Source organism: Dromiciops gliroides, chromosome 2, assembly GCF_019393635.1.
Source record: "Dromiciops gliroides isolate mDroGli1 chromosome 2, mDroGli1.pri, whole genome shotgun sequence".
Classification (NCBI taxonomy): domain Eukaryota; kingdom Metazoa; phylum Chordata; class Mammalia; order Microbiotheria; family Microbiotheriidae; genus Dromiciops; species Dromiciops gliroides.
In genome coordinates, this window is record NC_057862.1 from 340,322,225 (window position 1) to 340,337,635 (window position 15,411).

At 39.9% G+C, this 15,411-nt stretch overlaps 1 protein-coding gene across 1 annotated transcript in view; it reads left to right on the forward strand.

Annotated features, from left to right (window-relative positions):
• TENM2 (teneurin transmembrane protein 2) overlaps positions 1 to 15,411 on the forward strand; it is a 1,399,253-nt gene that overhangs the window by 935,253 nt on the left and 448,589 nt on the right.

The window sequence follows — 15,411 nt, forward strand, 5'->3', positions numbered from 1 at the left end:
GTGTGATGGAATTTGTACCTAGGTCTTCCTCCTTCACAGCCAGTGCTCTTTCTACCATGCCATACTGCCTCCTGAAGGTTGTAGTCATGAGGGACAAATGAAAAAAGTCTGTCAAGCATGTCCCCCGCCTCATGAATTGAGATGCCTGAGCTGATTGTGTTAGATTCCTGTGTTGGTCATATTGCCCTGGCTATCAATTTAATTGTTTAGCTATGTCCAGTAACTAGCCCACCTAATACATACCAGCAGTACTTAATTATACATGTAGTAGGATCATGAAGAAAGAAGAATCACTGTGGGCTAGAGGCAAGCTCCATGGAGGAAGTAAGACTTAGGGGAGATCTTAAAGGTTGAGTAGCAGAGGGATGGAAGCAGGACAGTTAAGGTGACAGAAACAACATGAGTAAAGGTATTGAGGAGCAAGGGAACTTTTTTGGTATGGTGCTCAGGGATCAAGATATGACAGACTAGAGCATGGTAGGAGGAAGCAATAGTAACTAGGTAGGATAATATTCGCTTCAATTAGACAACAATTTTAAAAAAGAATTTAGAGCAAGTGTTCCTTTTTTGAATGTTTTAAATTTTTGTGTAAATACTATTTTATTTTTTCCAATTGCATGTAAAGACAATTTTCAACATTCATTTTTTAATAAAATTTTGAGTTGCAGATTTTTTTCTTTCCCCTACCCCATCTCCAAGATAACAAACAATTTGATATAGGTTAAACTGTGCAATCGTGTAAAACATTTCCACATTAGTCACGTGAAAGAAAAAACAGAACAAAAGGGAAAAAAACACAAAAAGAAAGTGAAAACAGCATGCTTCAGTCTGCATTCAGACTCCATCAATTCTTTCTCTGGATTTGGAGAGTATTTCCCATCATGAGTCTTTTGGAATTGTCTTGGATCATTGTATTGCTGAGAAGAGCTAAGTCAATCATAGTTGAACTTGGCACAATGTTGCTGTTATTGTGTACAATGTTCTCCTGGTTCTAGAGCAAGTATTCTTTGTTCTTTTTTATCATAAAAGTATTTTATTATTTTCTAGTTACATGTAGAAATAGTTTTCAACATTTGTTTTTATAAGATTTTTAGCTCCAATTTTTTTCTCCCTCCCTCCTTCCCTCCCCCCTCCTCAAGATAGCAAGCAATCCGATATAGTTTGTATATGTACAATCACATTAAACATATTTCTGCATTAGTCATGTTGTGAAAGAAGAATCAGAACAAAAGGGGAAAACCTCAAAAAACAAAAAAACAAAAACAAAAACAAAAAGTAGAAACAATATGGTTCAATCTGCATCTAGATTCCACAGGTTTTTTTTTTTTTTTTCTGGATGTGGAGAGCATTGTCCATCATGAGTCCTTTGGAATTATCTTGGACCATTGTACTGCTGAAAAGAGTTAAGTTTATCACAGTTGATCATCACACAATGTTGCTGATACTGTGTACAATGTTCTCCTGGTTCTGCTCATCTCACTCAGCATCAGTTTATGGAAATCCTTCCAGGTTTCTCTGAAGTCCACCTGCTCATCCTTTTCTTTCTTTGTTTTCTTTTTAATAAAAGTATTTTATTATTTTCCAATTACATATAAGGATAGTTTTCAACATTTGTTTTAATAGGATTTTTAGTTCTAATTTTTCCTCACCCTCCCTTCTCTCCCTCCTCCCCAAGACAGAAAGCAATCTGTTATAGGTTATATATGTACAACCACATTAAACATATTTCTGCATTAGTCGTATTGTGAAAGAAGAATCAGAGCACAAGGGAAACAATCTCAAAAAAGAAGAAAAAAACAGCCCCAAAGTAGAAACAGTATGGTTCAATCTGGATTTATAATCCACACTTCTTTTTTCTGGATGTTGAGAACATTTTCTATCATGAGTTCTTTGAAATTGTTTCGGATCATTGCACTATTGAGAAGAGCCAAGTCTATCACCATTGTTCATCACACAGTGTTGCTGTTACTTTGTACAATGTTCTCCTGGTTCTGCTCCTCTCAGTCAGCATCAGTTCATGTAAGTCCTTCCAGGTTTCTCTAAACTCCTTCTGTTCATCATTTCTTACAGCACAATAGTATTCCATTACATTCATATACCACAACTTGTTTAGCTATTCCCCAATTGATGGGCATTCCCTTGATTTCCAATTCTTTGCCACCACAAAGAGAGCTGCTATAAATATTTTTTTACATGTGAGTCCTTTTCCCTCTTCTATGATCTCTTTGGGATACAGACCTAACAGTGGTACCACTGGGTCAAAAGTTATGCACAGTTTTATAACCTTTGGGGCACAGTTCTAAATTAGAGCGAGTGTTCTTAACCCATCGTTCACAGATAGATTTCAAGGAGTTTGAGGACTTGAATGGGAAAAAATTACATCTTTATTTTCAGTAGCTTCTCATTGAAATTTAACATTTATTTCAGTTACAAATGTAAGCAACACACATTACTCAGAGAAGGGGTCTATTCTGCCAATAACACGGGAGGGCAAACCCCCTAATATAGAGGGTATATATAGAAAGCCAGTCAGAGTGCCTTGGTCTTAAAAGATAATATAGTCAGGAAAAAACATTGCACTTCAAGTCACAAAGCCTAGATTCAAGTCCTGGGTTCTTTCAATCACCAAACTGCTCCCCCCTTCAACTTTCAGTTCCATTTTGTGTTGTGTATTCCCCCATTGGAATGTATGCTCCTTGAGGGCAGGGAACTTTTTTCTTTTTACTTGTATTTGCATGCTTACTATGTACATGGTGCCTGCCTCATAGTGAACACTTAAGACATGCTTAGTTCCTTTCTTGTGAATTGTGAAACACTATGTAAATTATTGTTATATTATTGATATAGCAAATAAGCAACAGAGAGCTACTGTAGGTAACCTGAAGAGCTGTTTTCTATAGCCAGAACTCAGTGGAAGGTAAAGCAATTTTTCAATGAATTTGGACTAATTCACACAGTTAAACCAAGCTAATTAAGGGGAAGGGAACAGAGAATCACTTTTGCCTAAATAATCTGGATTGTTCGTATTCTCCTAATGAATCAGCACCATTCATTATTAGGTCAATGCAAATCCCAGCTCCAATTTGACTTTTTCGTGAAGGTTTCTTTGAACACCTCATCTCATAGTGCTTTCTTCTTGCTTTGAACTCCAATGGCATTCTATTTTATAATGCCTGTACCACTTATTTGGTATTTACCACAGGTCATTTTGTGTTATCTTTTTATTTGCAATCTTCAATAGTTTGTAACCTCTTTGGAAGCAGGAACCATGATGGTCTTTCCTGTTTCCCCATAACCCAGTTGTTGTTTTTTTTATACATGATAAAGGTTCATGGGAGATAGCATGGGATAGTGGACAGAGCACTGGTCATGGACTTGAAGAACCTAGATTACAGTCCTACCTCTAATACTTACTAGTGGGGTGACCCCCAGGAATAACTTAATGTCTCTGATCTTTAGCCTCCCCATTTGCAACATCAATCAATCAATAGGCATCTATCAAACACCCACTGTGTGAAGGCAAAGTGCTCAGTGCTAGGGATACAGAGACAAAAAACAAAATAATCTGCTCTCAAGGAGCTTACATTCTATCCAGAAAGGCAGTACATACATAAGGAAAAAGAGAAATAACATTGTGGAATAGTAGTAGGCCTCCACCAGTCATGGACGACCATGGATCAGCACCTTGAAGAGCCACAGGCCACAGTGTGGCTGTGCAGTCCGATACAGGAGCCGCAGCTCCTGAATGACTTATAACTGGTAACTGCCGCATCCTGTGTTGTATCTGCCCCATGAGGAGTAGGTGGAATGTCCTCTCCATGGCGCTGGCCTGGGTGGATCAATATGGAAAACAAGCTGTTGCCCATGCAGCAGGTTTTCCCTTTCTGCGACATTGGTGGATCCAAAGGAGAGACAGAGCCAATACATTGTGGAGTAACGACAAGTTAATTTTTCTAGAGGGAGGCACTACCAACCAGCAGAGTCAAGAAAAATCTCATGGAAGAGGTAGAGTTTGAGCTGAGCCATGAATGAAACTCAGGATTCCAAGAAGCAGAGGTGAAAATAAAGTCAAGATAATCTGTATAACCTTGGACAAGTCACTTGACCTCTGCCTCAGTTTACCCATCTAAAAATGGGAGTAATAATGGCATCTGCCTCCCAGGGTTGTTGTAAGGATTAGTTAAGATAATATATGTGAAGTATGCTATAAACCTTAAAGCACTATATAAATGCTATTTCTTCTTCTTCTTCTTCTTCTTCTTCTTCTTCTACTACTACTACTACTACTACTACAAGATGAAAACAAAGAGTTTTAGAGAGGCTGACTTGGGCACGATAATCTTGGCACCAAAATTTAAATGCAACTTTTCTGGCTCTAAATTCAGTATTCCCACCCTGCCACCCACACACTGGATAGGTTGGCCAAACCAAAACGCCCCATTGTAGAACATTCTGAATGGTCCTCCTCAGATTAAAGATATTCACTTTAAAAATACAACCAAGTAATAGAAACTTTCATTCTATGGTACCTCATGCAACCTTCAGCAGATTCTCAAACACTGCTTTAAAGAGTTTCTGTATTTCTGGGACGTAGCAGAATTTAACCCTGAGTCTATTTCACTGCAGACAACACAGATCTGATATGTCTGTAAGTCAAGAACTAACCAAGGTAGCCCTTTTGAGTAGAATAGACTATTGAGGGAGAGGAGATCCAAGGTCAGGTACACTCAGGATAAACCAATTATTTTAAACTGAGGGGGGGAGTCAGAATGTGATTGACAGAGACATAGAGTGAGTGTGAGAGCAAGTATTTACTAAAGACTTTCTATGTGCTAGGCACTATACTAAGCCCCGGAGATGCAGATACAAGCAAGCAAGGCATACTCTGCCATCAAGGAGCTTACATTCTGATGAGGGAAGATAATACATAAAAGGGAACTGGAAGGTGGAAGTGAGAATTCACATGGTACATAGTATGGTGGTGGCAAGAAGTGGCTTGGAAGCCTGGTACACAAGGTTGGACAAAGCTCACCTGTCATTCTAGCATCCCAGGGGCAGGGAGTCCAAGGTTTCCATGGGAGGGTGATGAGGAGAATGGCCAGTAAGTAGGCAAGATGTTGTGGAGTTGGCTGAAAAGTGTTGGATATGTATGGATATATTGGAATGTATTCATCCACAAGGTGATTCTGCAAAGAACTCAGGGCTCACACAGAGTGTCTACATCCCAGGAATTTAAAATGAAAGCCAATTTCTCTATTTCGTGAGTTTATTTTGCTAAGGCATGGCGAATAATAGTCCTCAGGGGCGTAGATGGCATTGGAGAGTTTTAATCTTAGATTTTCATTTCCTGTAAAATAACTTTCCACTTATTACATTCACAGAAAATACAATGGGTTTCAGGACATATGCATATTTTATCAGAGATGATCCTAAGCATACCACCCAAATGCATCTGAGACTGTAGCATTAAGAGTTATAGGTACAGTCTGGGAACCAGAAGAATGCTAGGTATCATTGGGACAACATGAGGAGTCTGTCTGTGGCTCAGCAGTGGATGGCAGGTGCAGCCCTTTAACCAGAAGCCATAATAATGATATGAAGAAATTCACTTCTACAGAGATTGCATGGTGGCTGGGAAAATGGCAAAGTTGATAGATTTTGTTCAATTCTGAGCTTATTGAGCTCAAGGAAAAAAAAAGTCACAATAGGGACTTTTCTCAAGGTTCTGTGTATTGACACAGCCGTCCACTCCCTAATGGTGCTGATATGTCTTTATCTAAATTTCTAGTACAGCATGAAAACACACCCTATCTGTTTAAGCACTGCCAAATCCTTTTTCTCCAAATACCTTTTCCAGGAGGGCCACACACCGTGGTTGAGGTTGAAAAAATATGGAATTCTCATTGATGAATACAGATGTTTTCCTCTATGTTCTATGAGGAAATTACCTGGGCCTAAAGGGGCCAAAATTCAGAAATGGTTCCTCACTCTCTTCTCTCCTCTTAGGTCTCCACTAACTGCATGCTCTAAACACAGTGGGAGGACTTTAATTTTGTAATTTATTATTCATCATTACTATTAATACTCTTCTTTTAGATGAAAAGCAACCACTGATCAGATGACCTCAACTTCATCTTCATTTCCTTTTGCATTTTATCATCCAGTGGTTGGTGAAGAAGGTTTCATGTGGATTTTTTGCATTTAGAGCAGGGGCTATGCTATTTGGATATTTTTTAAAAGATTGTTATATAGATTTGTCTTAGGAGTTGAGAAATGAAAGGAAGTTTGGTGTGTTTTAATTGGTTTTATTGTTAGTAATATTATTCTAAGATTTGAATTTTAATGCTGTATTTTTGAGGTAGACAGATATAGGGAGAAAGTTATCTGCTGCCTATTTATGAAGACCTTGCATTCTTGCAAGTTTCTCAGAATAGCCAGGGTGGTCATAGTGGTATATTTATATGCATGTATGAGAACAGAACATATAGGGAGGACTGTCTTCTTTTGTTATATTGTCATTCAGTCATATCAAACTCTTCATGACCTCATTTTGGGTTTTCTTGGCAAAGATGCTAGAGTGTTGCCATTTCCTTCTCTAACTCATTTTAAAGATGAAAAAATGAAGGCAAACAAAGTTAAGTAATTTACCCAGGGTCACACAAATAGTAAGTGTAGACATCAGATTTGAACTAAGAAAGATCAGTCTTCGGGACTCCAGGACCAGCATTCTATCCACTGAACCACCTAGCTACCTGCTTTTGTTATACAGGGCAACACAATTTAATAATTGTACATCATCTATGTATAATGTATGTACCTTTTATTTCAAGTTCTTGAGCAGAGGCTTGATGACCATTCTGGGGGGATATGTTATAGTGGGGATTACTTTTCTGGAATGAATTTGACTAGATGCCCATTGAGGCCTTTTACAACACTAAAATTTTGTGATTCTGTGTATAATATTATAGGATCATGGATTGGAAAAGCCATCAAGTCTACACCTCTCTGTTTTACAAATGCCAGAGGCTTAGTAGTAAATGATAGAAGCAGGAATTGGATTCAGGCTCTCTGACCCCACACCCAACATGTTTCCTATTTTGTTAGCTGTTTAAAGGGAGTATGAGGTAGTGGAAACTTGACCTTGAACTCTGGCCCTTCCACTAACCAGCTCCTGTGACCTTGGGCAAATCACTTGGCTTCCCTAAAATCTCTTCCTTGATCTGCCAGATAGAATAATCTCTATCACGATGGAGCAATGGCAAGATGGCCAGATTTAAGGTGTGGTCTTGTTGCTAGATATCTGGAGGTGAGTAGAGGCAAAAGCCAGTGAGGATTTTTTTAAAAAGTATGATTAGAGTATTAGAGTTTAATTCAGAAAATATTTATTTAACAGCAGCTAGAATAATTTATACAGATCCAGCCTTGGAGTCAGGATGACCTGGAATGAAGTCCCACTTCTAACACATACTAGCTGTGTTTCCCTGGGCAAGTCACTTAACATCGATGAACCCAAGGAATTCTCTAAGATTATGTTTCATAGAAAGTTCCTTGAGAGAGGGAGATTCCTCACTAAGGAGTTCACTATATAGGTCACATCACAGGTCTAGCCCCTATCCTTATTCTAAATATTTATTAATCAGTAGTTACTAGAGGTAGCTAAGTGGCTCAGAGGACAAAATGCTAGACCTGGAGAGAAGAGGACTTCATTTTAAATCTGACCTTTAACATTTACTAACTGTATGACCATGGACAAACTCTGTCTCAGTTTCCTTACCTGTAAAATAGGAATAATAAGAGTATCTATCTCACAGTGTTGTGAGAATAAAATGAAATACTTGTAAAGTACTTTGTAAAGCTAGAAGTTTTATATGAACTACTATTATTGTTATTAATAGTTATTATCATCATAGTATACATTGAAGTCACCAAGAATGTCGTAAGATGAGGTGAGAATGAGAATAGTAAATTAGGTATTGAAATAATTGCAAAAAAAGTATACTATTAAGAAAGCCACTAGGCTGAGCCAACGTGGCAGAGTATGGGACCCAGCTGAACTCTCCCAACATTTTCTCCAAACAACTTTAAAACAATGCTTCAGGGGCAGCTAGGTGGTGTAGTGGATAAAGCACCGGCCCTGGATTCAGGAGTACCTGAGTTCAAATCCAGCCTCAGACACTTAACGCTTACTAGTTGTGTGACCCTGGGCAAGTCACTTAACACCCATTGCCCTGCCCCCCCCCCAAAAAAAAAGAAAGAAAAAAAAACAGTGCTTCAAATCAAATGTTGTAATAGCAGAGCCAACAAAAGGGCAGAGAGAAAGATTTTTTCCATCCTAAGACAACTTAGGAGGTTTACAAGAGAAGTCTATAACACTGGCGTGGTCATAGGTCCAGAGATCTTCAGGAGCACCAGCTGTGGGACTTGGAGGCAGCCACAACAGCAGCAGCTTTGGGAGCTCTCAGCCCAGAGATGATAAGAGGGTCATACAACTGGTCAGAAAGAGATAATAGAGGACCATTTGGTGGCACTGGGTGTAACTGGTGCTTATTGGCAGCTCTATTGCCCATGAGTGTTCTAGATCACAGTTCCAGGACAGAGAAGAGTGTTTATGATCTGTCACAAGGGAGCAGGGGCTGTAGTCTCAGTTCCAAGGCAGAGAGAAGCACTAGAACTTGTGCCTGAAGGAGGGCAGGGGACCTGGTCCCAGTTCTAGGTCCAAGAAGAATATTAGTACTTGTGGCTGCAGGGAACCAGGGAGCCTTCCTGAGTAAAGACCAGAGCAAACCCAGGAGAACAGTGACCACACCTCTAACAGAAAAACACCACCTTGGAAGCACCCAAAACTTTCAGACTCCTGGAACTAGCTCTGAAAACAGAAGGAAACAGCCAGAAACTTGGCAGAATGCCTCCCCAGCCTCAGGTGAGCAGAGCCCAACTTTAACATAAAGTTGAAAGTCAAGAAATAGTCTGGAAAAAAGCAAACAACCAAAATAAAGAACTTGACCATAAAAAGCTACTACAGTGGCAGGGAAGTTCAAGACCTAAATTTAGAAGAACATAACAACATGAAAACAGCTAAAGACAAAGCCTCAAGCAAAATGCTCATTGGACCCCAGGCCAGCAAGAATTCCTGGAAGAAATAAAGATATAAAAGTAGTAGAAGAAAAAAAATGGTAAAGGAAATGAGAGTGATTTAAGAAAATTGTGCTCAAAGAGGCAACCCCCCCCCCCCGAAAACAAAACCAACACCTGAAGAAAATGTTACTTTAAAAAACAGATTTGGCATAATGGTAAAGGAGGCACAAAAATTCACTGAAGAAAAGAAATCCTTTAAAAACAAAATAGAATAAATGAAAAGGGAGGTACAAAAATTCACTAAAGAAAAGAACATAAAAAGCAGAATTGGCCAATTGCAGTGGGGACAGATACAAAAGCTCACTGAAGAAAATAATTCCTTAAAAATTAGAATTGGTCAAGTGAAAGCATTAGCTTTTTATGACTACATAAGACTTTGAGAAACAATAAAAAGTCAAAAGAATGAAAAAACAGAAGAAAATATGAAATATCTCATTGGAAAAACAACTAATTTGGAAAATAGACCAAGAAGAGACATTTTAAGAAGGGGACAGCTAGGTGGTGCAGTGTATAAAGTACTAGCCCTGGATTCAGGAGGAACTGGATTCAAATCTGGGCTCAGCAACTTGAAATTTACTAGCTGTGTGACCCTGGGCAAGTCATTTAACCTTCATTGCCCTGGGGGAAAAAAGAAGAAAAGCTTAGACATCATATCTCAAAAAATCATTTAGGGGGGGGCAGCTAGGTAGCACAATGGATAAAGCACTGGCCCTGGATTCAGGAGGACCTGAGTTCAAATCTGACCTCAGAAACCTGAAACTTACTAGCTGTGTGACCCTGCACAAGTCACTTAACCCTCATTGCCCCGAAAAAAAAACAAAAACAAAAAAAAATCATTTAGGAAGTCTGCCCCGCTATGTTAGATCCAGAGGATAAAATAGAGAATCAAAGAATCTGCCGATCACTTAATGAAAGAGATCCCAAAATGAAAACTCCCAGGAATATTATAATCAAATTCCAGAGCTCCCAGGTCAAGGAGAAAATATTGCAAGCAGCCAGAAAGAAACCATTCTAATATTGTGGACCCATAGTCAGGATCGTATAAGATCTAGCTGCTTCTACCTTAAAGGAGCAGAGGGCTTGGAATGTGACATTCCATAAGGCAAAGGGATTACAGCCAAGAATCACCTACCCAGAAAAACTGAGTATAATTCTTAAAGGGGGGGGGGGAATTAATATTTAATGAAATAGAGGGCTTCTGAGAATTCCTAAGGAACAGCCCAAACCTGAATAGAAAATTTGACATTCAAACACATGACTTAAGAAAATATAAAAAGGTAAGCATAAAAGAATATATTGGGGGCATAAAGATAAAATTGAAACAATCCCTTCCCTGAAGGAGCTGATTTTCTGCTGGAATATTCAGACCTGTGCATTGGGAATCATTTTCACAGTTATGTCTTGTGTGGAATGGCTAGGTGGGAGGTTGGAGGCAACAAGACCATTTAGGAGGCCTTTAAAATAATTCACATAAGAGATGAGGCAGATTCCAACTAGGATACATAGGAAGGGACTAATAATGCAAGAGATGCTAAGATCCCAGAAATTTTGACCAGGTGACTGATAATTGCAGGTCTCCTTGGTGAAGGGAAGGACACATACCTGATTGTGGTGTGCCACACCAAACTGTAATATTGATATTTAGGTTTTACATTTCATTGTATTTTTTTTGATGACAGAAGAAAAAATATTTTTAAAAGGCCAAAATAATAGCTATTTTAAATCCATGCAAGAATTCTTCTAATAGCTTCATGGTGAGTCATGCTGTGGCCCCAAACAAGTTGACAGTACTTCCTTTTGAAGGTAAGCAATTTGGAGAATGAATATGTGCTGCCTTTTGAGTAGGGGAATGGGTGCCAAGGTCAGATCTTTAAGGAAATAATCTTATTAGTCCCTCCTATTAAGGCAGGCTCTGCGGTGTGTAGACTTTGAACCTCCCTGATAAAAAGTAGGACTTGTCAAACAGCTCACAGCTCCGAGTGAAAAGGTTGAACTTTGTTGGCTTAGATCATCCAATCCAAATGCAAACATGTTTCTAAGCTTCTGTTTGCATACTCCAGGAGAAAAAAAAAAGGCTTGCCCATTTTTCCCTGGCTCTGACACTAATGGTATTCCAACAGGATGGCAGCTCCCTCAGTAAATACTAAATCACTGCATTAAAAGAAGGCCTTTAAAAAAAAGGCAAAACTTTCCAGTAGAACTTGAAATCGAGATCTTTTAATTTTCATTGCTTTCTCTTCTCTTTCCCCTCCTCCTCCTCCTCTTCCTACCCCACCTTCCGTTTTTTCCTAATGGCTCCCAGGCCTTCACTCTCTCTGCTGGTACTTCTCTTTGTTGACCCTGTATTGAAGTTGTAATGCTGAAATTTTGACAGCTTTGTCATTTCCATAGCTGCGAGGGTGGATGTCGGGCTTACAGGATTATTGCACTCCAGGAATACTTCACTACATAATCAAGCAGAAGGTCAAGAGAGGTGGGGAGAGAAAAAACTCTAATTAAATCAGGAAGGGCTGACTTCTGCCCTCAGCCACACAGGCAACTTCAGGGAGAGTCGAACTGTGCCTGAGAGCAACAATTGGCCTGGAGTCAGTAGCTGCTGTTGCAACAATAGACAGCAAAACAAATTGCTTTTAAAGTCGGTGTCTTCTTGCAGAACTGTCCTCATCCCTCGCCTTTCTCCTACTATTAACGCCCTTCTCAAATCAAATTAAGGAATGGCATTGTGGCAAATAGTGTGATTAGAGTAATGGAAACAGGAGGCCGGAATTTTATCCCAGCTTTTCCTCCTGATGAGGAGTGTGACTCTCAGTATCAGTCTCTACTCAGCAGTAGTGATACTAGCAGTAACAGGCCAGCAATAGCTCATAGCATCACAGAACAGTGTGCTGCTTCACAGGGATGCAGGATGGGCTGTCATAGCCCTTTCCCTACCAAACAAGTAGAACATCATCATTTGGGGACCATGATGCAAAAAATTCCAGAGACTCCTAGGCTACTGCTGTTGTATCCCTTTATCCTTGACCTAATACACTCACCAGTGCTAATGCCCTGCTTACTTCCGGGAGTATTCCTCTAGAAAAGGTGACTTTAAAATTCTTTAAGATTAAAAAAATGTTGAATTGTAGAATTTTAAAGCTGGAAGGGACTTCAGAGATCATGCAGTTCAGCTCTTTCATTTTTACAGATAAGGAGACTGAGGCCCAAAAGAGATGGTGACTTGCCCAGTTTCACTCAGTTACTTACTGACAGATTCTAGACCAGAACTTAGGTCTGACCTCCTTTCCAATACTTTTGCTACTATACCACTCCTTTTAATGTATCTGGAAAGAATAATCCTTTGTATTGGTATTCATTGGTGGGTGCTGCTTACCAAAAAAAATAAATAAGTTAAAGCTTTTGTTCTGATTCTGTTTTCCTAATTTCCTGTGCAGTCCTCCTGCATAGAAGTCAGCCTTGGTGCTGTTTTCATATATGGGGAATAAGTACTTGGTCGGCATTTGGCTGGATCAGGCATTCACCCAGGCTGCATGCTCCACTAGGCTGGTGTCTCAGGACATTAGAGTTTTCAGTATTTTTAGGTCAAGGAGAATCTGGTGCTTCTTCTTGTGCTATACCTCCCTGTGACAGGCTAGTGACATGACAGAGGGAAACAGGCAAATAAAAAAGGAGGAATAATATAAAGTGACAGCTAGTGAGGGTGATATGTACCAAAAAAAGACCCAACAGCAATTTCCAGGATGGTGCTCAGACTGGAAAAGAATTGCTGACGTCCTCGCTGAAATCTGTTCCACTGGGAGCTACTGTATTGGGCAAGGCTGACTGCAGCTGAAGGAGAAGGGGGGGAGGGGCGAGGACTGTGATGAGGTCATACATGCTCCAGCAAGACATTTACAGTTATTTCTTAAAGCATCGTGTACTTTAACTGCTTCACTCCAAATTGAGGTCCCCCTGTGCTTTCACATAGCACCTGTTTGCAAAGGAGAAATTTAGAGTTGCTAGCCTCTCTTCAGGACATCAGGAAGTAACTCTGCTTTTGCTCTGGTGGCCTCTGGAATAACTGGCAGCCCCATAGGCTTGTTCTTTGGTTGGTCCTTCCCTCCAAGTTTATAGCCTTGGTGGCTATCTGTACACCTGGCTGGACTGCACTGATCTTCATGGTCAGGGAAAGTTGGCATTGTTGAAAGATTGCATAGGTATTCCCAGCGTGACTAGTAAGCAAAGGAAGGGCCATCAAACCACAGTCAAGCTTTCAATCATCAGCAAGAATTTATTAAGAAATTAGTATGGTCCTAGCACTGAACTAAGGGGTAGACTTAGTTGTTTTTTTTTTAATGTGAAATAGTTCTTGCCCTGAAGGAGGTTACATTTGAATGGGAAAGACAACATATGTATATATAAGAAGACACAGTATATACAAAATGAATAGAATGTGGTTTGGGGGGAGTGGACATTAATGGCTCAGAGCATAAATAAAAGATTCCTATAAAAGGTTGAAATTTTGATGTCTTGAAGAAAACCATGAACTCACAAAGATGGAGGACAGAATATAGCTCATTCTAGGCATGGGGCACAGCCAGCAAAGACAGGGAGATGGGAACCACAAGAAGAGACCTTCCCCTAGGTATTGTGTAGTAGCTTACCTTATTGGAGAGCATTTCTATCTTCCCTGCCACCCCATAGAACAGAGGCAAATATGGGGAGGCCATATGGTATTATAGAAACAGTACTGGTCTGAGAACCATTGTACCTCTTGTACTTATCATCTATATTACCTTCAGTGAGACACCCCAAGCTCCTCACCTGTAAAATAAAGGTCTTGCACTAGATGAGCTCCAACTTTCCTTTTAGCACTAATATTTTCTAATTCTGGGATTAAAGTGTAGCTGATATTGGGGGAAGGGGAAAGGGATGAATGAAGAATGGGACCCTTGAGGTCATCTAGTCAAACACCCTCATTTTACAGAGGAGGATATGGAGGCCAGAGAGGTAGAGTACCTTATGTAAGATCTAGTTTTTTCATTACCAATCTTTTGACTCTAGACCCACTGACCTAGTAATGCATCCCATGCTAACTACATCGAAGTTAAATGCTAAGTCATTGTCCTGAGTAACAACAAACCTTGCTTCTGAGTGCCTCACTTGGGTTGTTTTCTCTCTTCCAAAAGTACCACGTGAGGGGGCAGCTAGGTGGCACAGTGGATAAAGCTTGATAAAGCCTTGGATTCAGGAGGACCTGAGTTCAAATCTGGCCTCAGACACTTGACACTTACCAGCTGTGTGACCCTGGGCAAATCACTTAATCCTCATAGACCTACACACACACACACACACACACACACACACACACACAAAGTACCAGTGAGCAATACCACCTAAAGCCTTAGAGTCAGAGGAACAGACCAGCTCCCATTGCTTCCTAGCTTCAGCCCCTCCTGCTACCAAACCCTGTGGGTTGTTTTTTTTTTCTTCTGAATCCCATATCAGACACAGGGTTTCTAAATTGAGAAGGTGATGAATTTTTAAATTCCTGAACCTCTGCTGTAATAATTTCTTTCAACAACTCCACAAATTACAATGCAGGAAAGCAACAGATGTGTTTTCTTATGACTCTGGGAACATGAAATATTGATGGGGAAAGGGAGTGAATTCTTAATACTGAGGTTTGCGTAATATGATGGCTGCAGCTCTTATCACAGCTTCTCATTTCCCACACTTCTGCTATGAGACTTTGGACATGAAGAAAGTCCCAAACTCATGACACCCAAGGCTAGCTCAGTGAAGGCTTTTAAAAAGCTATGCAGTGAAATCTGTCTGAAAAGGTCTTTATCAGTCTACAGGGACCAATCGCTAATGCACCCAATACACATTTGATCTAGACAGATGATTTTTCCCTCATCCCCAGGGGCATCTCTACAAATACTTTGGGTTTACATGATGCCAAACCAAGGTAGCCTGTAGGAAAATAAATATCAATTTAACACATTTGAGCATCCATCCCCAGGATTAAAAGTAGCATGCGGACTTTTCTATGTGTTTTCCATTTGGGTTATGGGACATAATGAAAACTTAATTTTTAGAGCATTCTTTTTCCCTGTGACATTTCCCTCACAAGCTTTCTCCTCTCAAGGGGACAAAAATACAAAATTGAATTGTTTATCTAAAAAGAAATAAGAAAGGAAGGAAGGAAGGAGAGGGAGAGAGAAAAAGAAAGATTGCATAGGAAAATCCCATCACACGTGAAAAGGAAGGATGGTACCAGCTTTGTCCTGCATCAGT